Source organism: Protopterus annectens, chromosome 1.part0 (assembly GCF_019279795.1).
Source record: "Protopterus annectens isolate FY-2018-M chromosome 1.part0, PAN1.0, whole genome shotgun sequence".
In the NCBI taxonomy this organism is placed as follows: Eukaryota; Metazoa; Chordata; order Ceratodontiformes; family Protopteridae; genus Protopterus; species Protopterus annectens.
Genome location: NC_056725.1, coordinates 997,300,628 through 997,326,442, shown reverse-complemented (window position 1 = coordinate 997,326,442; position 25,815 = coordinate 997,300,628).

The window sequence follows — 25,815 nt, the reverse complement described above, 5'->3', positions numbered from 1 at the left end:
GTGGTTCTCTCTTCTATAGCCTGTGGAAACTAAATATGCTTCTCTACATACATCAGTATCACATCACAGAATGAGTAAAAGATTTGAGAGGTAATGTTCTGCAAAATACCTAACATGCTCTTCTGTTGGACAGTGAAAAGTCACTACAGCAAAGGCAGTTAATTCTACATGTGCCTTTGTGTCCACTGGGATAGGCAGCCCACATATTCCCCTTGATCCCATATTAGGAGGGTACTTGTGTATTAGGTCCTGTGTGGTGTCTTTTTCCATAGAGAAGAGGTTGATTATGTCTCAGTGGCAGATGTGATGGTGTGTCACCTGCTAATGGAATGTTCTGCAAACCAGAGAGTGGAGGTGCACAAATGTCTTGGGCAGTGGCTCCCAAGATGGTCACTAATACATATTTGTCAATAAAAGCATATGCTATTCCTGGCATTTTTGCAAAATCAATCTAATGGTTCATAGTGAAGTGATGGTGGTCAACTAAGCTGATTGCTGCTGCACATTATGCAAATTTTATTAATTTCTGAATCACACCACCATGTTTGATTTTATTAGCATACATGGTGCTTCTTATTATCATGGAAACACTCATTTGCATGCCATTATGAAATCATTTGCATGTGATTTCTACTATACTATATATCGTCTACCATAGTCAAACAAGTCTTTCTGAATAACATCCTCCGTGCATGTTGTTACTCACTGTGATGTTTTGATTAACATAGTGCCATATATGTTTCAGAATCCTCTACATATTTATGCAATTAAAACCAAAAATTAAACCAATGCAGTCCACAAATCCTTGATTACATGTAATAACTTTAAGAAATGAATATTTTATACAGTGGAACATGTGCACATGGGTTTTTACAGTAAAGAATTGAATGCAGTGCTTTAAAACTGAGAATTTTACTTCCAAGTGCTATTTGATGCATTTACATTTTCAGGACTTAATGAAGTCCTTAGCATCATCAAAGAACTAAAACATAGACCACTGAAAGAGTAGTTTCTACATTGTTTTTATGCCACTTTTTTAATTACATGAATATGATATGCTCTGACATGAAACAGAAACTAACTGTTTATGTGTTGCTTCTGCAACTCAGAAAACAGTCTGTGGTCTGCGATACTTAAGGATCAGCACAGGGCGGAAACTAAGCCTGCTATATAATAGCCAAAAGGGGAGATCTACTAATGTTGGTAGAATCTCCTAATCCTCTTAGATTATGCCTCCTATTGGACTTCAGTCTTCAGTAATAATGACTTTACTACTAATAACCTCTCTTCACCATTACTTTTGAACAAACCAGAATTGAACTTGTAACTTAGACCAACTGATGCCATGAGACTGGACCACCACATAAAGCAAGCTATTAGCAGAATTCACAAATATATGGCACCTGTTATCAAGCTAAACCTAACCTGACTGACCAGGCTAGACAAACCATTGCCTCTACACCACTGTTACCCACACCTCATATGCTGCTCCTGTATTTGTCAACCTGCAAGCTACCCAAATAACCATGCAAGAAAAAATGCAACAACAAAATGACTAACTTTGCAGCTGATAAATTGGTTAGAATTGCCTCACTATCTAATATCCACAGAACTAAAAATAGCTCACAGTCTAATTTTCCAGCCTGAAAAATGCCAAACTCTAAAACAATATTATCCAACCTAACTCCCCATTTAGAACACAGACTAGTAATCCACAGGAAAAAAAAAACACCAGAAAGTAACCTGTAGCACTGAAAATGACACAAGAATGTACTAAAAATACTCTTTACTAAACCACAGTTTCATTTTATAAACTCCCCATTTTTAGGACTCTGCTGTACTGACAAATTCTTACTGCACCCAATTAAGTCAAACAAAACTGCAGCTGACTCACTGTATTCTTGTCACATCCTTAAAGTCTGGAATTCCATTCCCCTCTCACTCAGAGAAACTAATAACCTGAAATCCTTCAAGCTACTATTGAAACAACATCTAAATGTCTAATGGCTTTGGTTCTGCACCACTCCTGGCTAATCCCATTAAACTATCCTTGTCCTATCCTTTCCAAATCTCTTCTCCTTTCCCCAGATTCACTGAAGATTGACCCACTTTAGAAAGTAATGTATATATTGTACATTACACTCTGCTTGATTGTCCATTGAACTATGCTTATTCATGGAATGTACCTGCACAGTTTTTTCTATGTAATTAGTTTAAACTATTGTGTTATTAATTATATTTCTATATTTTTTGTTTGCGAAATGTTTTGTATTTCACCTGGGCTGAAGCTGAAATCGTTCAGTGTTGATCAGTGCACTACCCAGGTAAATAAATAAATCCACTGTATTTCACCCTGCTCTAAAATAATTATTTGGCCAGTAATCTTTGATCTTATCCTGAATCATTACACCTTCTTGGTCACATACACAGAACTGTACTCTCCTACTTTCTTATGAAAGTTCAATTTACTACTGGCCTACTTTCATAAAAATATTACTGGTCTAAATTTGTTTTAGCTTAAACTGTCATGCTGATCTACCTTTGAGTGATTTATCATATCGTTGTGTTGCCCATATCATGACTATACTATATTTGTATGCTGACTATTCATATGTATTTTGTCAATGTTTCTGTTTGCTCACTATTTTTTTCACTAAATATTTTTTTTTATTATTTCAAATAAGATGTCTTAAACATTACATGAAATAAAGATAAATAACATATTTATAATTCTAAAACATTACTAACTTCAAACCATTATATAACTATTTACATTGGTGTCTATGCAAATAACATTGAAATTCTGTATTATATAGAGTTAGAAACATAAGATGATATATCTTCTTCGATATTTTCAAGTATTTCCAGTACTTTCATCCAAGAGTAACAGTAAGAAGTAGATCTTTTAGTTCTGTTCTTCACTGTTAATATTTCCATGTGAGCAACTGTTGTTGTTAAAGTCTCAAATTCCTTGAACGTAGGCGAAGCCTCATTCTCACAGTCTATAATTATGATTTTACGTGAAATTGCCAATAGTGACCATAGGATTTTAGTGTCTTTTTTGGTACACAGTTTGGAATAGGAGAGTTGAATAAAATTAAAGACTTTGTTAATTGAAAATTATCATTATAAACAGTCTGAAAAAATAATTAATGGATTTCCAGTACATATTGAGACATATACATTCATAAAAACATGCTGCCAATCTGCTTTTATCTTGGTATGGCATCTCCAACATTGATCTTCAATAGAATACATTTTGGCTAACCTATGTGGTGTATAGAAACTTCTGTGTAGATATCTCCAAGTGAATAATTGCCAGTATTTTGATAATGTAGAAAATTTGGAAGATTTTAGAATATTACTTTTTTCTTCTTCAACTGGAGGATGGTTGTTTATTAAAGTATAATAATCCCAGTATGATTTTTCATGATAGTTTTTTGTTTTTTTAACAATTTTATAGATATTAGACAAATAACCTGTACCCTGATTTTTGCTCACTATTGAATGCTTACAAATCATTGTTTTTCTCACTATTGTATGCTCAAACAATTCATAATACTATGTATATGTGCATGCATGTATGTTACTTTCTCCCTGTAAAATGTTGGAGTATTTCTTCCCAGGTCTTCACTGAAAAGGGATTTTCCATCCAGCCAGACTTCCATAGTCAACAAAAATCAATCAGTCACTAAATAATGTAGCCCCTCATTTCATATGCAATGAGAGTGCAGACAGCAATTCAGTATCAAAATAACAGGAAGGGAAAAAAATAAGGCTTTACAATTAACAGCTCAATCAGAAGTTACCTGAAGGAAAATGTGAGTGTGTCAGTGAGAGATATATTACCTAACTTAACTGATCATCATGGATACAGAGAGGAGAAGAGAGGGGAAACAAACATAACTCAAGGGAATCCTGCAGAGTTACAGTGTTTTCTTAATCAAACAGTGTCTGACTGACACAGCTCATAAGGAGACTAATATCTACAAAAGCAGAGTCCAGTTCTTTTCTAGGAACACATACTTATATTTGCCTTACCCCTGTGGTCCTGTCAAAATTAAATGAATTAACCTACAGTAGAAAACTTCATGAATTGTAAGACTAGACTACAGGAAATGTACAACTAAAACCAGTAAATAAACTGGAAAGCCATGTGGCAGCAAAGGCAATAAGGTGAAGAATAACAGCCCAAAGATGAGAAGGAATCTAGATGGGAAGAAGTCTGCTCCTGATTATTGCTAGTGTCTAAGTATGCTATTATGGATCCCTTGGAAAGCCAAAAGACTGCTGAACGATTTACTACAAAAATATCAAGTGTGAAAATCTTTTGTTTGCTTTGTCCTGTCAAGAAAACTAGAAAGGACAAATTGCCTCAGAATGAGCCACTCTAAGCCCAGTGTGCAGGGCAGTACAATGAAAGAGACATACATGCTATATAAACTAACAGCAATGAGTTATCTGTAAAGACAGAGAAATTAAAAAGAAAAACTGGACAATTTTTAAAGAGGAATATAAAAAACAAGTGTTGAGTGAATCTCTTAAACAACAATCATCACAAATCTCGAGTATAGAAGAGACAGTGTCTGATTTTGATGGAAGATTACTTGAAAATGAGAATAACACTGAATTTCTTCTGAAAAAAAAACCAACTTATTCTGGGAAAAACAGAAGACATAGAAAACAGATCTGGAAGGAATAACATAAGGAATTATGGGATTCCTGAAAAAGAAGAGGGAGACAGCATGATTCAGTTCCTTAATAACTGGGTGCCTAAAACTTTAATCCTGCATGAAGCTTTTCCCTTTGGCATTGGAAAGGCTTATTGATCACTTTCCAACTTGTCTTTAAAAAAAAAACAAAAAAAAAAAAAACACTTTAACCAAGGTCATTGATTGTAAGATTTTTCCCAAGTCAAGATAAGGGTTTAGTCTTAAAAGCTGGATGGATTAATTTTTCCAGTTAAAATTAAAGAAAATACTATACAATCTGACAATGAATATGCAACATTACTGATGTCAAAGAGAAAAGCATGTGTGCCACTTGTTAAAAGCTTAAAGAAAAACAAGCACAAATTGTGTTTCCAGAAAAAAATGAGGATTCTCCTTCCATAAGGAAAGACGATTTTTAACACCTTGGAAGATGCAATAGACTTGATACAGAAAAACAGAATCTTAAAAAAAAAAAAGAAAAAAAAAAAACAGAAGAAATGGATGTGACTATATCAGCTTCTTTGAAGAGAAATGCAAAAAGAGATGGTTGGTTAATAAAAGACAAAAACAGTAAAGAACTGAAAGATAAATGAAAATTAATGAATTTCATGATTATGAATTCTTATTAATTTAAAGAAGTGCTTGAAAACCTATGTACAGGTGCTGAATATTACTTTTTTTACAGGGTAAATCATTTATTTATTTCCCTACTTTAAATGGTTACTAGTTCAATTTTCAAAATATTAGAGTTTGATTCTTTTAGCTATATGTGAAATCAAAACCACTTATTTTCATTTAAAGTTTAAAAGGCTAAACTATTCATTTTATTAAAAGTTAATCATTATTATGATGAAACTTAACTGACACACGTTCTGATATCTTGGAATAGTTGAGTAATGTACTATTAAATATAATACAAGGTGCAACAAATGACACTAAAGAAGCATGTTAAGTTACATTCTGGATCTTACAAAGGTTGAGTAGTGTGCTACTGATAGAATACTTGACATGCAATAACACCCAGCAAAGACATGCTATATTATAAACAAGTATAAAAATATAGATTTTTACATATATAAAAGTTATTATTAGAATAATATCAAATAATTATAGTAACATTCACTTTTACAAGTTAAATCTGGATCACACATAACTGTCCTTTTAATGCAAGTTCATATGCCATGTCTCATTTAAAAATAGCAGTCTGTTTTATATTAAATATCTCCTACAAATAGTGTTTAATGAATGATCAAAGGTTATTTCTTTAAATACAATATCTTTTTAATGATTAAAATTCTTTAAAATGTTTTTTTTTTTTTTTTTTTTTTTAGTGGTTTGGCAGGGTTTGAGAGATTTATGTGTGATGTAGAGGTGGCTTGGATTCACTTGCAAGCATTTTTATGTAAATTGTAACTGATAGACTGTTCATTTTCAAGCCCCATCATGCAAACCAGCTTGAAATAACTTAGAGTCATGAGCACTTTTGTGATGCTGTGGGAGTTCTAAAAACTCTAAGAACTGTCCAGGCCATGTCTTCCTGTCTAATAGTAAATAATCATAATATTTTGAATCATATGCTAAGATGTAAAAAAATACAAGTTAGATAATAAGCAAAAGAAAGTGAATTGCATTCTAAACCACTGTCAGTTATAACATAGTTATGAATTCTTGCTACTGGTAGTATAATTGACTTGCAATAGCACCCAGGAAAGTTATGCTATGTTCTAAACAAAGTATAAAAAATATAGTTTCTTACATATATAAATTTATTATTCGAATGTTATCAAATAATTAAAGTAACAGTCACACTTTTACAAGTTAAACTCAGATCACACATAACTGTCATTCTTTCAATGCAAGTTTATATGCTATGTCTCCTTTAAAAAATGACAGTCTGCTTTATATTAAACATCGCATACAAATAGTGCTTACTGAATCATTAAATGTTATTTCTTTAAAATGCTTTTTAGTGGCTAACGTACTTTGAAATGTTTGTTGTTGTTGTTTTTTAGTGGTTTGGAAGGGTTTGAGGGTTTGATGCATAATGTAGAGGTGGCTTGGATTCACTCATGAACATTTTTGTGTAAACTGTAAATGAAAAACTGTTCATTTGCAAGCCCTTGTCATGAGGACCAGCTTGAAGCAGCTTAATTATAGTCATGAGCACTTTTGTGATGGTGCGGAGTTCTGAAAATTCTAAAAACTGTCCGGGTTACCTCTTCCTGTCTAAAAGTAAATAATCATAATATTTTGAATCATATGCCAAGATGTCAATGAATACAGGATAGATAATAAGCAAAAGATGGTGAATTGCATTCTAAACCACTTATAGTTATTAAATAGTTCTGAATGCTTGCAGTCTACCAAAAGATAGTTTCTGACAAAAAAAAAAAAAAAAAAAATAGGATTGTGTTCCTCCGTTATTGTGTTTTTTTAATGATAACAAACCTTAATATCTTAGAACAATTTATTATGGAAAATGTAAATCTTAAAAGGCAAGACTTTTCAGATATTTGTTCAGATACTATTAGACATAACATTTAAGGAAAAAATAGCACTGATTCTAACAGTAGTACTAGATTAAAGAGTACCAATATATAACAATAAATATAAATGTTCTATTATATGATATTCTACACTAAGATTTCAAATATATAAGAGTAAATGTAAATATGCTATTATATGATATTCTACACTAGGTTGTAGTTAAAATATAAAACCTGGGAATATAGTAATTGTACAATACATAGTGTAAAACAGAAATTGAAGGAGATCAGAATATGTAAATATGTATACAGTTAAAGAATATAAATGTGCCCTCGGGGGGGGGTTGACATAATGTTTAAAGTGTTCACCTCATAGACACAAGGTGCAGGGTTTGATTCTCAGATGGGGTAGTTGGCTGGGCTTGGAATGGTCTGCAAGGGCAGTTAGTCTGGAATCAATTTATGATCCTATGAACAACTTTACACACAAAAAAACTAGAAAAAAATAAAAATCATCTGACCTATACATTAGTAAACATGAAAATAACAACGGACTATAGTAGACCAGGAAGACAATGTGATGTATAGGGAAAGATGATTGTAGAGATAATCAGTTTGGTCAACTTATAATAAAGATTCTGAACTTCTGTTTAACTTTTCTTGTTCGTAATAACTCATGATGGAAGATGATGCAAACTAAAAATATAAGACACATTAAAATGAATTAGAAGCATGAGTTAAGTATTGTTAGTTTAATGGAGAGTTAGAGAGGTAGTTTGTTCATCTTTTTCAACAAACTAAGAAAATATTACTTCGTGATAGAATGTTTTAGGGTTATATCATTAGGCAATTTTTTATTTGTTTCAAAAGTTTTGTCCATAACTGAAGACTTCATACTGTTATAAATAAAGTATATAATAAGTTCTGTACACAAATGTGATTTCATTATACCTGTGTTTTTTTCTCTCTTATATAAATGTTTGATTTTAAATGCATATCATAAATATTAATGGACTGAATACTCCAGTAAAGAGGGGGAGTCTGTTCAAATACTTGCACTTACATAAAACTCAAATAGTGTTTCTACAGGAAACAGGTTTACTTAGTAAAGATAATAATAGACTTTCATTAAAGAAATATTTGGTTTTAACAGGTTTTAACATGTTCTGGCTTTCAAGCTAAAGGAAGAGGCACTCCCATTTTATGGAAAAACTACTAGTAATGCTTAAAGTAAAAGATACCACCTATATTGAGAAAAAATGTGTGTTAAGCATTGTTATAATTGAGTGGAACAGAAAGCTGTATACACTGGTGAAGTCTTATTAGATTCCAGGGGTTGAAGCTAAAGATGCAAAAAATTACTTAGATATTTTAGCCTATTACATGAAGGGTGATCATAATGGCTGGTGATTTTAATTGTGTTTTATCAGACAAATATTCTGCTGCAGATCGAAAGCTAAGAATCACATCTTCAGCCAAACACATAACACATTTTGCAAATCTAATGAATTTAAATGACATATATGAGCTAGGGAAAACAAACTCCCTTCAATTTACCAATTATTTATTTAGATATGAAACGCAAACAAATATTGATACAATGTTTGTCTCAATTTGTTATCATATATCAGAGAAGTTTCAAGTTTCATGCCCATTATCAGACCATAATGCTATAATCTTTAATATTATTTTAAAAACTGACAATTGAATACATCACAGAAGATTACCAGCATACATTATTAAAATAAAAGGATTCAAGGATTGGAATTTTAAAGAGATCAAACATTACTTGGAAATAAACATGGATGGTGAAGTATCTGACATTTTTCTTTGGGATTCACTATAGGCTTACTTAAATGGAAGAGTTACAAGCTGGGATATTAGAAAAAACAGAATCCATCAGTCAGTTCCAACACAAGGGTTCCAAAATTCCACATTTATTTTGAAATCCATTGTAAAACCTGTCAAAAATCAAATAAACTATTCAACATAACACTGAACAGTTGAACGCTTTTTTCTTAATGAATTGACATAATCAAAACCATCAGTCAAAGTCATGCAGACCTATAAATAACATTTTTCACTCATACAACCTTTAAAACAACCAATGGTAGCTGCTGTATTTAAAAAAAGACACACATGCCAATACCCATGCATTAATTGAAAGCATAAAGTTATAAAAAATTGAGCTATAACTCAAAAATACTTTACCCACCATCAGAGAATTCAACACTGAGCAGGAATAATTAATCACCACTGTATTACCTTTGAAATAAACGCAAGCACTAAGAATGGTAAAAGAATAAAATATACAAGAATAGCATATAATAGATTTACAGCTTGCTTGCTTGTGTCTTAAGTTCACTATGTAATGTAATATTTTTTGTCAAGTTTTACAACAGTTTTCAAAATAAACATGGAATTTTTTGAGCCCTTGTGTTAGAACTGACTGATGGATTCTGGGTTTTTTTTTTGATTTATTGTGTATTCAATGCTCGGGCTTTTTTTGGACTTTAAGCTTGCATATTAGTAAAACAAGAGAATGGGACAAAGAATTGAATACAATGCATGCCAAAATATACACACCAAAGTTAAATCTAAAACCAAATGACATTATCAGTCATTCTGAACTTAAAAACTTAAATACAAAATATATTTAAATTCTAAATCATAAAGTTTCAATAAACCTGGAAAAACTTAAACTTCAGGAATATTCAGTAAACCCTTTAAGCTTGCATAAACTTCCTCTTGCATCAAAGAAAATGAATAAATACATCATTTCAAAGAAATTATAACACATATAAATAATAAAAAAGAAAGAAGAACAGATATTAAAGGTATTCTCGAGGGCTTTAAAATAGTTTATGAAAATATAAATAATAATACAAATAATCTATATAATGATGATATAGTTGAAACTTTTCTAAAGGAAAATATAAATAATAAAATAAATCAACAAATAAAAAAAAAGACTATTCACTTTAACAAAAATAAAAGATCAAACAAAAATGTTAAAAAATAATAAAGAGCCAGGCTTAGATGGTCTTATACAAGTCTTATATAAAATACTACCAGACAATGGAGTTAAAATATTAGATAATATATATAGAAAAATATAAAACAACTTCTGAAGTCCCCCCATCATGGAAATATTCCCTTATTTCACCTATTTTTAAAACAAGAAAATGATCTTACAAAGTGCTCATCATACAGACCCATTTCACTTTTAAATCTGGACTATAAGATATTCATGTCCATTTTCGCTAACAGACTTAATCTACTTATACCTAAACTAATTAACAGTGATCAAACTGGGTTTATTCTAAACTGACAAATACAGGATAATAAAAGAATACATACATTATTAGACTATTCAAATAAAAATAATTTTCTATGATTAGTCTTGATTTAGATGAGGCTTTTGACTCAGTTATTTGGTTGTACCTGTTTCAAACACTAAAGTGTATAATTTCTCACCTGAGCTAATTATATTAATTTCTAAGTTATACAATAACTCGTGCACTTATGTTAAAATAGGTTATTTTCTTTCTAATTCCTTTAAATTACAAAAAGGCACAAAACAAAACTGACTTATCAAAAAAAAAAAAAAAACTCCAAGTCAATAAAAAAAAAAAAAAACAGAATGGGGAAAAAAAGGAATACTTTCCACCATGCAACTCAAATAACCAAATTTAATGGTAAGCGCTTTTGTCCAATACGATTATATGAAATTCTTCAGACAAAACAAATCTGTCCATTATCACCTTTACTTTTTTGCATTAGCTATATTACCCTTTGGTAATATTATTAGATCCAATAAGAACATTAATGGTATCAAAATAAAACAATATTTCAAACTAAAGATTCAGCTCTTTGCTGATGATAATTTACTAGCAATAGGAAATATGGGGAACTCATTAGAACATATCATTATTTTTGAAGAAATCTCAAACTAAAGATTCAATCATAATAAAACATGTTTATTGTTAATTAATAAAAAAAATAAAAAAAAATAATTTAAAAGCATTCTAACTTCAATTGGAATAGCAATCAAACAAAATACCTTGGTATAACCATTATGTCTAATAGTAAAGAAATGATACAAACTTTCAGCAGGTTGTTGATAACATTTTAAGTTTAGTCACAAATTGGAACAAATTCTTATTTACCATGGAAGAATGATTAATACATATTAAGACGGTAATTGTCCCTAAACTAATTTTTGTCTTGCAATCTTTAGTACTATCTCCACCAAAAAAAATATTAAGATAAATGATATTCAACTTAATTTTTTTCTTTGGGCATACTAATAAACCAAGAGTTCCCTTTGATTAGCACAGAAAAGGTTGGGATAATTGTGGAATAGGATTTCAAGACATTCCATTGTATGCTTTTTTAACAATTGTAAACGTTTTGTGGATAAATTCTTCTTATGATTCAAAATGGAAACAAATACATCAAGAAATATTATTAGTAAATAATAAACTTATCAAAACCAGTCATAAACAAATAGTCCCTAATAGTTTTATATGGTTATCAAAAGATTTTTGCATAAATGGAACTACACCCTCTTCTCAAATTATCTATTTAAATAACATAATTTCCTCTTTCCAAAAGTTCACATATTCTAACCAATATACAAAGGACTTAATATTTTCTGTGCTTCCAATTGCATGTACACATGACTGCTTAGAAACTCATAACTTTAACAAAATGCTAGTATTGAAACAAGAAAATAACTTAATTTATTGGTGTCAGTTCTTAAATGGTACTTGTATATACTGTTGATAAAGTCCAAATACAATCAAGATTCTGAGAATTGGTTAATTTTACAAATATTTAGAGATGACTTTGAGAACAAAGAGATTAATAAGGTATTTAACATACATAAGAAATTGTTCCCCAAATTATTGGCATTCTTAATAAATATCAATAATAATGTAATGAAGAATAAATCATATCTATCACAAATTTTTATAATTCTTAAGTTAGATGTCATATATTTAGAGACATCCTATTGGAACTACTCCTCAAAATGTAATGATGATGACTTCTCTTTAGAATACAAGAAAATAATGTTAAAATTTACAAATAAAACTACATATTCATTATACTAGAACATTTTCACTTGGAAATTCTTACATAGAGCTTTTGTCACTCCTAGCAAACTTACAATTATGTATAAATCAAATAGAATTAAATACTGGAGATGTGATTCTAAAATAATAGCTGATTGGACACATATGGTAGATGAATGTGAAGTGATCTCCCTTTTGGAAAGAAATTAATAACTTCATTAAAGCAATATTAAAATTTGTCCCTATTTCTGGAGCTTTTCCCCATTACTTTTGGCTTTGTCCAGATTTTTTTGTGTCAAGAGGATGAGAGTTATGGCAGAGTAACCCACTGAAGTCACTGTCAATGTACATCCCTGAATCAGAGGGGTATCGCACTGAAGTCATCGCCAATGTACAGCCTTGAATCAGTACAGTAGCCCACTGAAGTCAATTGACTGTTTCAGACAAGCAACAGCTCTACCTGTAGGAGAGACTTGGAACTGCAAGGGAGTATAATTTGCAAAGTCAGACTGTTTAAATATTACTCTTATGAACTTACTGCTACTGCGATGGTGGTGCTGCTGTAGCATTGTTGCCTCACAGTAAGACGTTGTCCTGTTCGATTCTCAGCTAAAGTGTCTTCTGTGTCAAGACATGCGTGAATGGGCGTACCTTCATTGAAGGTTGTGCATCAGGGCTGGTAACTCGGCATGTAAAAATCAACTGCCAATCATTAGCAGACCGGAGTTCCGCTGTGGCAACCCCTAACCGGGAAAAGCCAAAAGAAAGACTCTTATAAACTTAGAAAGTTGCTAGAATGAAAGGTCTTGTGTTACCATGCATTTTCAAAGGATATGAAATCTGAAACTCAAATGCCTGTCATTATATAATTAATTCAGTCCTCAATGATTTTCCACAAAAGTTCAGAAAACCACAAATTGTATGATATATAGGCCAAAATATGAGGCAAAAATCTGAACAGTTGAGAGGTATGTAATTTAGGAATTTACATTGGCAGTAACTTTAGAAGACTACTGCACTGATTTAGGGCTGTTCATTGGCATCCTTCACCAAGGTACAACTCTAAAGAATTTCAGTGTTGTAATCCCAGTTCCCATATTTAAATCTGTCAGGAGATTCCTTTCATCTCCATTAGCTTACACTGAATGAGGACTGGTGGAGCTTGTGGTTTTGTACTCAGTCTTGGAGGTAACTGCTAAGTGTAGAGTATTTCCCCTCATCCAAGTCCTTTTGTATTGTGTCCCAGAATGCCTCCTAGGGTCAAAGCACAAGACCCATTTAGACTAATGTTTTTATCATAGGTACTTACGTAAGCATTGTACAAGAAAAAAAAAAACAATCATACAGGTTATATCATTTTCCTAAATTTTGTTGATATTGAGCCTAATTCTGGAAACAGAAATGTTACCAGTTCTAATGCATAGCTGTGTCAAACACCAGGATGTTAAAAAATAGTAGGCCTTCTTCATCTGCATGCATAGTGTGGTAGTTCCATTCTGGTTATTTACCATAAACATTAACATGCTATCTGTCTGTGTAACCAACCTCAAGCCATACATACCAACAAATGAAGTTAACATACTAGGTTATATAATTTACAGCAAAGGCCTGGTAAGGTAGCCATATTGGTGAACAATGTATTTTCATGAAACTTGATGATAATGAACCACTAAATGCTGCTGGCAGGGAGGATGTGGTTGCTTCTGTGCAAGCATAGTGAAGTAAGAGATTAAAGATGGCACAGATACCCCCTAACCCAGACAAAGTCCACACCCCCTAACCCAGACAAAGTCCAGAAGTAGCTTGGAAGTTTGGTTTCAGATTTATAAAACTACTGAACTAATAACAGTTCTTAACCTCTACAGACAACAGAAGGACCAGCTGCATAACAATGGTATAAATGGTACCATTGGCCTCTAGTACTACAAATTAATAGATGCCCACACATTAGAATATTACTTTTGCTACCAAAATATTTCATTGTGTGCATAGTAAAACACCAAACTGTTTCACTCATTCTGCAACATTTCCTATATAGCACCCACTGTATTTCACTGTATGGTTAACAGACTGCAGTTTTCCAATACACCACAAGGCGGAGCTCCTTTTCATTTGATATAAGAGAAAGAAACAAAAGTGAAAGAGGAGAGACTGAAACACAGGGTGAAGGAATTAGGGGCTTGCATTAAAATAGGATTTTTTTCTAGTGTCTAGGACAGGGAAATGAAGTTGCAGATCATGTCTGTCCTCCTCTGAAAACCTGGTTGATGGTGATTTGTGGAACTAGGAGGGAAGTCTGGAAACAGTAATCCCATGCCTGCATCTGATCAGCAAAGACAGGAATACTGTTGGGCCTATTATAAAGAAGCCATTTTGATTACCAGGTGGCTGTTGGGTGATCTCTACACTTCTCATCAGTGGAACTGCAGTGCCTGACATCTAGAATATTATTGATGGTGTGGTGAGAGGCTTCAGCCACCATTTTATACTTTTATAGGATTGTGCTATAGCTTCGTCTGGGACTGTATGTCTAGGTTTTTTTTCCTTTTCCTTTTCTGAACTGAAACTGTTTAGCTTTATCTCAAAATAGTACTGCCTGTCATTCTGTGGGTCTCATGTTACTCACCCATCAGTGTGGATTTCCCTTTTAATGCTTGGTGGATTAAAAATACCTGGGTTTCATATGAGCTCCAACTATGGGCCCCATCATGCCAGCATTAAGACTGTAAGTAGTCACTGGCCAGTGAACAGGGTATAACAGAGTGTTTTCAAAATTTGGTCTGATTAGAACTGATCAAGGTTATATCTGCTGTTAGTATTGCTGCATTATAGAATCTTTACTGCTTAATGACATTGCATGTTTGCTCATATTTGAATGACAAGACCTGTCTTATTGAGTTCTGGGGGATGTGATTTCACTGTATGTATACTTCATATTGTCTTATTGCTAAACGTTGTGCTGCTGAAATAATTTGTTTGCTGCTGTCCTGTTGCCTGTTAAGACTAGAGATTCCATCTAGAATTTGTTATTACTTGCAACCTTGGTGTGTTGGGTGTAAATAGGGGTGTCAACAGAGTCAGGTAGGAAGGAACCTGTCACTATTCAGCTACACCTGTGGGTTCACTACATTTGGGAGCTCATCCGGGATTGCCTGTACTGCCTAGAACTCCACCCTATTCCCCTGAAGGTATGTAAAGCAACACCAGCAACAAGATGAACCCAGAAATAGCTGCTAAGTGGTCCAAATAGCACAATGCTCAGTCAGAGCACTGCTTAGTTCTAGTATTGCCAGGGGTCACATGGACTGACATGCAAATACATTAAATCACAGAATCCTTATCAGTTGTAGGCCATGGATTCTTATTAGACAGCACCATGGACACTACAGAACAGAGCACATTGGCCTTATTAGAATGGAAAAATCCTCTAGTATATGAGCATATACCTTCGAGTGTATCAGTTTCAGGTGAGAATGCAGTCCATGTGGTAACTCCTTAGAAGTACACTACCCCAGCAACAGAGCAAATATCTCTGGAAGCTATCCAATTCAGTCAGAACCTTACACCAAAAACTGAAGCTTCACTGCCAACAAATACTATAGGGCCTGAAGTTTTGAATGCTTTGGGAAGTCTTGTAGAAAAATGCTTAAAGCCTACACAGCCATTCACTGGGTTTAGGTACTGCAAATTACATTTCTTCTCTGGGAAACAACCCACACCTCAGGGAGAGAAAGATTTTGAATCTTGGATGGATCAGAAGAAGCAGCTGATAGCTGAAAGTTTAAGAGGATTATCTGCCGATACCATACGCAACCTAAGGATGAGTAAGCAAGATTGCACAGCCAAGAACTATTTAGGAGTACTTCAGGATGTGTTCAGAAGAACAGAGAAGGCTTTTGACCTATTGTATCAGTTTGAACATACATACAAAGAAGCTGGAGAGAAACTATCTGACTACATATGATAGATAAAATTCTCCACCAGATCATCCTAAAGAAGGGGGTGGATCTGAAAGTAGCTGACCAAGTACGAATTGGTCAAATTTTGCAAGGAGCTCAAGCTATGAATCCTATTATGTGGAAACTGAGAATGAAAGATAGGAAAGAGGCTCTAACTTATTCTCAATTGGTTAAAGAAGTGAGGGAAGAAGAAGCACTGTTGGAAGCCAAATCTCAGTGTTCAACATCAACTAAAGAAGTGAGTGAATACAGGCAGGAGCCTACAGCAGTGCTTACTATTGAAATGAGAGTCATGGTCTAGAGTGTGCACAATGTAGAGGTGTCACAGTTGCAGGCGGAGGTGTTTTCCCTAACTGACGCTGTAGCTCAGGTTACCAGGATGGTTGGAGAATTACAGAAAGCAGTGGTAACTTTAGCTGAAGGGAGGAATACATCTGCTAGAACCTCCACGAAGGGACTCAGGGAAGAAACAAACAAGCCAATGTTCAGAGTTTCTACTGGATTTTGTTTTCACTGTGGAGATGTGGGGCATATAAAGTGATAGTATCCAAATGCAGAAAACTTTAAAAAAGTGAAATAGCTATTACTGGCAAGTGCAATGCAGGGAAACTTCAAAGGGCCTCAGTGAGTGAGCCAGCTGAGTGCCCAGTTACAAAGTGCTCCATGAAATCTAACATCAAGAGAAGTCTCTCTGGATCTCACTTCCAAACCACTCCTTGCAATAGGGGAGAGAACCTACCTACTGTGCACACTTCTAGCTCATCTGAGGTGAATAACCAAATTGGAAAGCCATCTCAGCAAAAGTCTCAGCATTTGAAACCACAAAGGATTACTAAGAAAGGGTTCTATCCTTTAAAATGGCAAAACCAACCAACTGTACCTCAACATGTTGACTGCCGTACAGCTGAACAACACCGAAAACAGAAAGTACCCGATGGCCTAGTGGGACCGTCCCCTATTGTGCCAGTAAAGATATAAGGGGAGTACAGTAAAGCACTGTTGGATACTGGTGCACAAATCACCATTTTGTTCAGAGACTTCTACCAGAAATACTGAAAGCAATTGCCACTTGAAAAGTTAGAAGATTTGGAGATCTGGGGGCTAAGTGACAGAAAGTTCCCTTATGATGGTTATGTCTCACTCAAGTTAGAATTTTCCATTTCAGTTGTTGGGTCAACAAAAGTGTTTGAAACTCTCACTGTTGTATGCCCCAGGCCAAAAGAAAAGGATTCAGCATCTGTTTTAGTGGGGACAAATACTGACCTTGTCAAAAGAATGCTGACACCTCAGTTGACCCAGGAACACCCAACACTACATCCTCTCCTGAGACCAGCCTTTTGTGCCCTTGGGAAGGAGAAGGATAGTAAGAAAGATGAAACTGGTCATGTATGGACCATTTCTGGGAAAGAACATATAATTCATCCTGGTCAGGTCACCTGCTTGAGGGCCAAAGTGAGGATGTGTTGACAAACAGCTTCCTCTCATCTCATGATGGAAATGGATCCAGAAATAGACTTGCCACCGGGGCTGGAATTAATCCTAGACGTTTGGCCTGCTGACAAGTTAAAGCATCCTTATGATACTTTGTCTGTGAGGTTGAAGAATAAAGGAAGTACCCCCATTGTCCTGCATTCACAAGTGCATTTGGGAAATGTTTATGGTGCCACTCCCTAACCTTCTTCTGTTTTGAGAAGAAACGAGAGCAGTGTCAAAGAGTTGAAGCTGGAATATATTGATTTAGGAGGTGGTCTTTTGTCCCCTGAGTGAGTAACCAGAACTAAAGAGCTGTTGATGAAAAAGAAAAATTGTTTTTCTACAAGTGAGCTGGATGTGAGTTGTGCGAAAAGTGCAAAACACCAAATAAGATTAAAAGAAGACTAGCCTTTCAGGGAATGTTCCAGAAGGGTAGCTCCAGGAGATCTGGAGGACTTGAGAAAACATCTGGAAGAACCTAAAGCCACAGGGATAATTAGAGAGTCAAAAAGTCCATATGCCTCTCCCATTGTCATTGTCAGGAAGAAGAATGGGTCAGTCCACATGTGTATTGACTATCGTACTCTGAATCAGTGAACCATTCCAGACCAGTACACAACACCCAGGATTAAAGATGTTCTAAATTGCCTGGTGGGCAGTAAGTGGTTCAGTGTGCTAGACTAAAGGAGTGGATACTATCAAATCCGTATGCACCCAGAAGATAAAGAGAAGACTGCCTTCATCACCCCTGTGGGATTTTTCGAGTTTGAGTGCCTACCTCAAGGGTTATCTCATAGAAAGAACAGTTGGAGACATGTATCTCCTGGAAGTCTTAGTCTACCTTGATGACATCATTGTCTTTGGGAAGACCCTAGGGGAGCATGAAGAAAGACTGACAAAAGTATTGGACAGACTTGGGAAGGAAGGACTGAAATTGTCACTGGAAAAATGCAAGTTTTTTCCAACCTACAGTTCACTGTGTGGGAGATGTAGTGTCTGCAAATGGAATATCCACCGATCCCAGCAAAGCTGAAGCTGTGATATTTTGGCCCAGACCCAGAAGCATCACAGAGCTGAGATCTTTCCTTGGGTTCTGCAGTTACAATAGAAGGTTTGTGGAAGGATTTTCAAAGATAGCAAGACCACTCAACCAATTGCTCTGAAATGATGAGGAGACAGATGAAACAGATGAAGACATCCTTCTGAAGGTGCCTAAGGGACCAACAGGCTCTAAAGAATTCATCGAGAGTCATTGGACTACAACTTCAGTTTATAATATTGCCCAGGACACAAAAATGGAGATGCTCACTATGACAAGAAAGTGAAGATACATGACTTGCAACCAGGGGACAGAGTTCTTTTGAGAAACTTTGGCCTGCAAGGAAAGCATAAACTAGCTGACTGTTGGGGATCTGAGATCTATATAATTTGTTTTCAGCTATCTAACATCCCTGTCTACCAAGTCTGCCCTGAGAGGAAAGAAGGGCCCATCAAGCCCTGGCACCGCAACAACTTAATGCTGCATTTGAGCAGCTTAAGTATTGCCTCACACATGCCCCAGTGCTGGCATATGCTGAGTCAACAAAGCCATACAAATTACATATGGATGCAAGCAGAGATGGTTTAGGAGGAGTCCTTTACCAGGAGCATGACAAGAAACTGAGACCTGTGGCTTTAATCAGTCGAAGGCTACCTCCAACAGAAAAGAGCTATCCTGCACACAAGTTGGAATTCTTTGCTTTGAAGTGGGCTGTAGTAGACAAGCTGCATGACTACTTCTATGGGCCTGAATTCAAAGTTCAGACTGACAACAATCCTCTGACATGCATCCAGACCACTCCAAAGCTAGATGCTACTGGATACAGATGGATGGCAGCTTTATCCAACTACAACTTCAGTTTAAAATAATGCCCAGGACACAAAAATGGAGATGCTGATGGTCTCTCCAGAAGACCTCATGGAGATTTACACCCCGAAAATGAATGGGTGGAAATTCCAGCACCAGGAGTGAGAGCTATGTGCCAGATTGCAACCTGCTACCAACAAACTGAATGTTGGACCTAGAAGTTAGGTCTGTCTGCAGAAAGCTTACCCCAAGCTTACTGTAATCTGGTCACTTTACAGGCTTCATCGCTACCAGCTTTGTGTAACAGTGACCTCAGGAGAGATCAAAGAGAAGACCCCTTAGATCAGCTAGCTGTAGCTGCTTTAGAGAATAAACAAGTTGAAATGCTTCACACAGATATTCATCCACTGGCAAGACTTTTGGCTAAAGAATGGGGCAGACTCCAGATATGAAATGGACTAATGTATAGGGTATCTCCTAGTGCACTTGGCAGTAAAAAATGGCAATTATTGCTTTTTCAGAAGTATTGAGAAGTAGCACTTTGGTCATTGCATGATGAATATGGTCATCTTGGTTATGACAGAACTCTAGGACTTGTACGAGACAGATTCTACTGGCCATGTATGAAACAAGATGTTGAAGATTATTGTTGTACATGTCTTCGCTGCATTCAGAGAAAGACTCTGCCCACCAGATCTGCCTCATTGGGTCAAATGGAGAGTAGTGGACCCATGGAATTGGTCTGTATAGATTTCCTTTGCATTGAACCAGAAGAAGGTGGGACCAGTAATGTGCTGGTGGTGACAGACCACTATACCAGATAGGCTCAAGCATTTCCAACTCGCGATCAGAAAGCTATTACAGTGGCAAAACTACTAGTTGAGAAGTTCTTTCTACACTATGGCCTGCCAAAAAGGATACACTCTGATCAAGGGTGTGATTTTGAGAGCAAACTTGTCCACAAACTACTCACTCTTTTGGGAATTCAGAATAGTCACACCACTCCCTATCATCCTGAAGGGAATCCTCAGCCTGAGCGTTTTAACAGAACTTTACTAGTCATGTTGGGAACACTATCTGCTGAGAAGAAGAGTCAATGGATTAGACATGTAGGCACAGTAGTGCATGCATACAACAGTACTAAAAATGATGCTACAGGAGTCTTGCCTTACTTCCTAATGTTTGGAAGAGAAGCTCGTCTTCCTGTTGATTTAACCTTTGGAGTCGCAGCTGATGATATGCCAGTGCGATCTCATGGCAGTTATGTGGAGAGACTCAAGAAGAACCTCAGACAGGCCTATGAGCTGGCTGAACAATCAACAGGACAAAGACATCAGTGAAACAAGGCTCACTATGGCAAGAAAGTGAAGATACATGACTTGCAACCAGGGGACAGAGGTCTTTTGAGAAACTTGGGCCTGCAAGGAAAGCATAAACTAGCTGACCATTGGGGATCTGAGATCTATATAATTTGTTTTCAGCTATCTAACATCCCTGTCTACCAAGTCTGCCCTGAGAGGAAAGAAGGACCCATCAAGCCCTGGCACTGCAACAACTTAATGCCTTTGGCAAAATCAGTGAGACTCCTGAATCCGGAACCCAAAATTACTCAGGAAAAACCTAAATCAAGGTGATCCAGAAGATTAAGGCTTAGAGGAAATATCCCTCCAAATGTTCAAGAGTCTATGATTCCTCCTGCTGAAGGAGAGGAGGACAGTGATGATGACTGGAGTTTCAGTGGACTCTTTTATGATGATGTTCGAGACCCCATGGACTGCAATCTCAATGTAAAATGCACCAGAATGCATCCCTTGTCATTTTGAACAGTCCAGCCCCAACAATAGGCTGAGTGATGTTTCTGTGCCTCTTGCAGAGCCTAATGCTGATGGAAGTCCTGCTATGCAAACTTTGGATAACGCTGTTGAAGACAGTTGTACAGTTATGGAGAAAGAAAGTGAAGTTATACAAGAGGAAATCTTAGTAGACAATATGCCTACTGAGGAACTGGAAATTGAGTGTGATGTAAGTGACCAACCCTCAGAGCAGAATTCCCCAGTTGTCACTTTCAAACCAAAGCCTCATAGACTGATTCGGCCCCCACAAAGGTTTACATATGATAGTTTGGTACATAGTACACAGGGGCCTGTGACTACTGCTCATCGGAGAGTCTACCCCCATGATCCCTATGCCTCTGGCTCAATTGGTGACACCCCATCCCAAGTTAAGCATAATGCTGAGCATCCTTGGTGGGATGTACCTTTTGAATGCACAAATACTGTTCAGTTGATGGGGCATTAGTGTTTATATATATATATATATATATATATATATATATATATATATATATATATATATATATATATATATATATATATATATATTGCTGCTAATCTACCTTTGACTTGAGAGTACCCAAGTTTCAAATGGGGGGAGAATGAAGCTCCCACTGTATTTCACTGTAAGGTTAACAGACTGCAGTTTTCCGATACACCACATGGTGGAGCTCCTTTTCATTTGATATAAGAGAGAGAAACAAAAGTGAAAGAGGAGAGACTGAAACACAGGGTGAAGGAATGAGAGGCTTGCATTAAAACTGGATTTTTTTCTAGTGTCTAGGACAGGGAAGTGAAGTTGCAGATCCTGTCTGTCCTCCTCTGAAAACCTGGTTGATGGTGATCTGTAGAATCAGGAGAGAAGTCTGGAACAAGTAGTCCCACGCCTGAATCTGATCAGCAAGGAAAGGAGTACTGTTGGGCCTATTATAAAGAAAGCATTTTTGATTACCAGATGGCTGTTGGGTGATCTCTACACTTCTCATCAGTAGAACTGTGGTGCCTGCCATCCAGAATATTATCGATGGAGTGGTGAGAGGCTTTGGCCGCCATTTTATACTTTCATAAGATTGTGCTATAGCTTCTTCTGGGACTGTAGGCCTAGTTTTTTTCCTTTTCCATTTCTGAATTGAAACTGTGTAGCTTTATCTTGAAATAGTACTGGCTGTCATTCTGTGGATCTCATGTTACTCACCCCTCAGTGTGGATTTCCCTTTTAATGCTTGGTGGATTACAAATACCTGGGTTTCATATGAGTTCCAACTTTAGGCCCCATCATGCCGGCATTAAGACTGTAAGTAATCACTGGCCAGTGAACAGGGTATAACAGAGTGTTTTCACAGTTTGGTCTGATTAGAACTGATCAAGGTTATAGCTGGTTAGTATTGCTGCATTATAGAATTTTTACTGCTTAATGACATTGCATTTTTGCTCACAGTTGAATGACAAGACCTCTCTTATTGAGTTCTGGGAGGTGTGATTTCACTGAAGGTATACCTCATATTGCCTTATTGCTAAACTTTGTGCTACTGCAATAATTTGTTTGCTACTGTACTGTTGCCTGTTAAGACTAGAGTTTCCATCTAGAATAAAATCTGTTATTACTTGCAACCTTGGTGTGTTGGGTGTAAATAGGGGTGACACGAGAGTCAGGTAGGAAGGAACCCGTACAATATTGTTATTTGAAATCTAGTAAGAATTTTCTATTTGATGGAATGTTTCTGAAATGAGGTTAAGTAACCTTGTTACAGAACCAGTTAAGTCAAATGAAATATTTTAACTATAATTCCTTGTTTAGATGAGAAGGCAGAAGTCATGAATAGAATATTCCTAAATATCTTTATATAAATGTGTCCCCTGAAGAGGCATATGCATTCTTAATCTACAATACTACCTCAAAAAATCAAATCATTTAGCAATGCCTAACAAATGGTTTGGCAGCAAATAGGTAAGCCAAAAATGCCAAAAAAGGTAGTACACTAGATTACAACCCAATGGGTTGAGAAAGTATTTTAAATACTAGAAGGGTATAAAGGAACAGCTAAGTAAGGGCTGTAAGTTCAGCTGGCATCCTTTCTCTATTCTCAAATGCCTGGACACAGTAAATCCATTTAAAGATTACTTTGTAATATTGAAGCAAAACTCTACTGCCATGCATCTGCTGCACTGATATCTGATATTGTGCTGTCTCCTAAACTTACCTTTCAACCTACTGCAACTTCAGAAATGGAGTGTCTTGCCACCTTCTTAAAGTCGAGTGGATGCACTCCTTCAAATGATAGTCCTCCTGCCCTGCTCCATTTTTCAAAAAGAACATTCCTTTGCTTCCCACTTGCTATTTTAATCAGTAGAGGTTTGTACAAATGCAAAGTGCCACTGTCATAAAAGCAAAATAAGGTTAAACTACTCCCTCAGTAAGGAATTCTTCCACAACTGAAAAATGCACACCAGTGAGCATTCTGAGTCCAAAGTGCTGCTGAAAGTGGTCTGTCAATAGTTAAACTTAGACACCTGTTAGTGCAACATAATTTCTCAAATACATCACAGGGTCCTGTCATCCCATAGAGCTGAAACTGCCACTTCCATTTCCCTACATGTCACTAGGGGAATACTGTGTCACTGGAATATTTCTTAACTACTCAGAAACACTGAGCACAAATTGTCCATATCCATAACTGTAGCCAGTGAGGGAAAAGGATTTTGATGAGCTTGGTTCCCATGCTAATTGTCACAACATACACAATCAATAGCTCATTAAATTGTCTTACTTGTCTTAGTAGAAATAACTGTACCATAAAGGTCTGAGCTAGACCCATTACTCTTTTCATTAATTAACCATCTGCAGATGTGCTCCTCTTCACCGCCTTACTAATGCATGTTACCAATAACCCTAACCCTGTCTATCCCTGCCCCTAACCCTAACATGCATCTTATCTTAAAAAGCCTTTTGTGTAACATTACCACTATGCAAGACAAGTTCAGACACAGAAGTGCACACCAAAAAACTTGCACAACACAGAATCTATCAGTCTATCCCTTTACCTAACCCTTACCATTATCCTAACCATAACCTAACAGTCACACAAACACACTCCCATCCCTTATACCGACCCACTTATCTCTATCAATATTCTGAACTGACATTTTTAATTCTACCCATATTAGAAATAAATATATATATATATATATATATATATATATATATATATATATATACATATACACACACACATATACACACACACACACACACACACACACACACACACACACACACACACACACACACACACACACACACACACACCTACATTTGTGTGTGTGTGTGTGTGTGTGTGTGTGTGTGTGTGTGTGTGTGTGTGTGTGTGCATGAGCGCACATCTGTGAGTGTATGTCTGGCTATATCTATATATAAACAAGTATATGTTTGTTTTGTCAAACTTTTTTATCAAATGAAATAAACACTGTCTTCTGTGATCGAAAATCAGCTTATCGCACATGCCGGCATTTACTTCTGTGTATGATTGCAGTGCAGTGGAGATACAAAAATTTGTATTTTCCTCAGTCTAGTAAGATCACATATTGCTATATATAATTAACAGGGGTATGGGGAGTGTAGTGGGCTTCCCCTCTGCAAAAGAAGAGAATTTAGGTTTTTTTTTTCTTTTTTTTGACAGGTTGTTTCTCGAATATCTGTACTTGATGATTTGTACTATGATTTGTTGCTTTTTTGATGAAACAATATATATATATCTATATCTATATAGGTTCATAGGTTCACAGGATGATACTAGGCCCTTATAAGCCTAGCCAAGAATTTCAACCATGTTCCATCAAAGTCAGCAACCATTTCCCTTTACTAGCAGGGACACTGGTGAGATCCCAGGGGTATATTTTCTGTTTCCCATCCATTTGTCCAGGTTCCTCTTAAAGAGGGCTAGAGAGGCACTCTGCTTGACATGGAGAGGGAGTCTATTCCACAGACGGGGGAGTCTTTGGGACATTCATCTATCCTACCAATGAGTTCTATTAATGCCACAGACCAGGTTAAGGCCTTGTGTGTGGGTTGCACGAGTGGAATTTGTGTTACGGATAAACAGCAACTGCATCAAGGCTGGGTCTGAAATGGCCTTGTATGCCACACACAGGCCACTTCTGAGCAGTCAGTATGAGACTGAGTAGAGGGATAGGACTTTTAGCCTATATAGAAAGGATAGGTGTTTGAGACTCTGGATTTTCCTGGTCAGGAACCTCTGTGGTATCTCCAACTGCTACATGTGCTTGGCAAGGTACATGCTGAAGGGGGCACTGTACTCGATAATAGGTCTGATAAAGGAGGAGTACAGGGATGTTATGACCTCCTTGTTCTTGGATGAAATATCCTTATTTATAAGGTGGATCTTGTAGAAAGCTTTCCATACAACGGAGA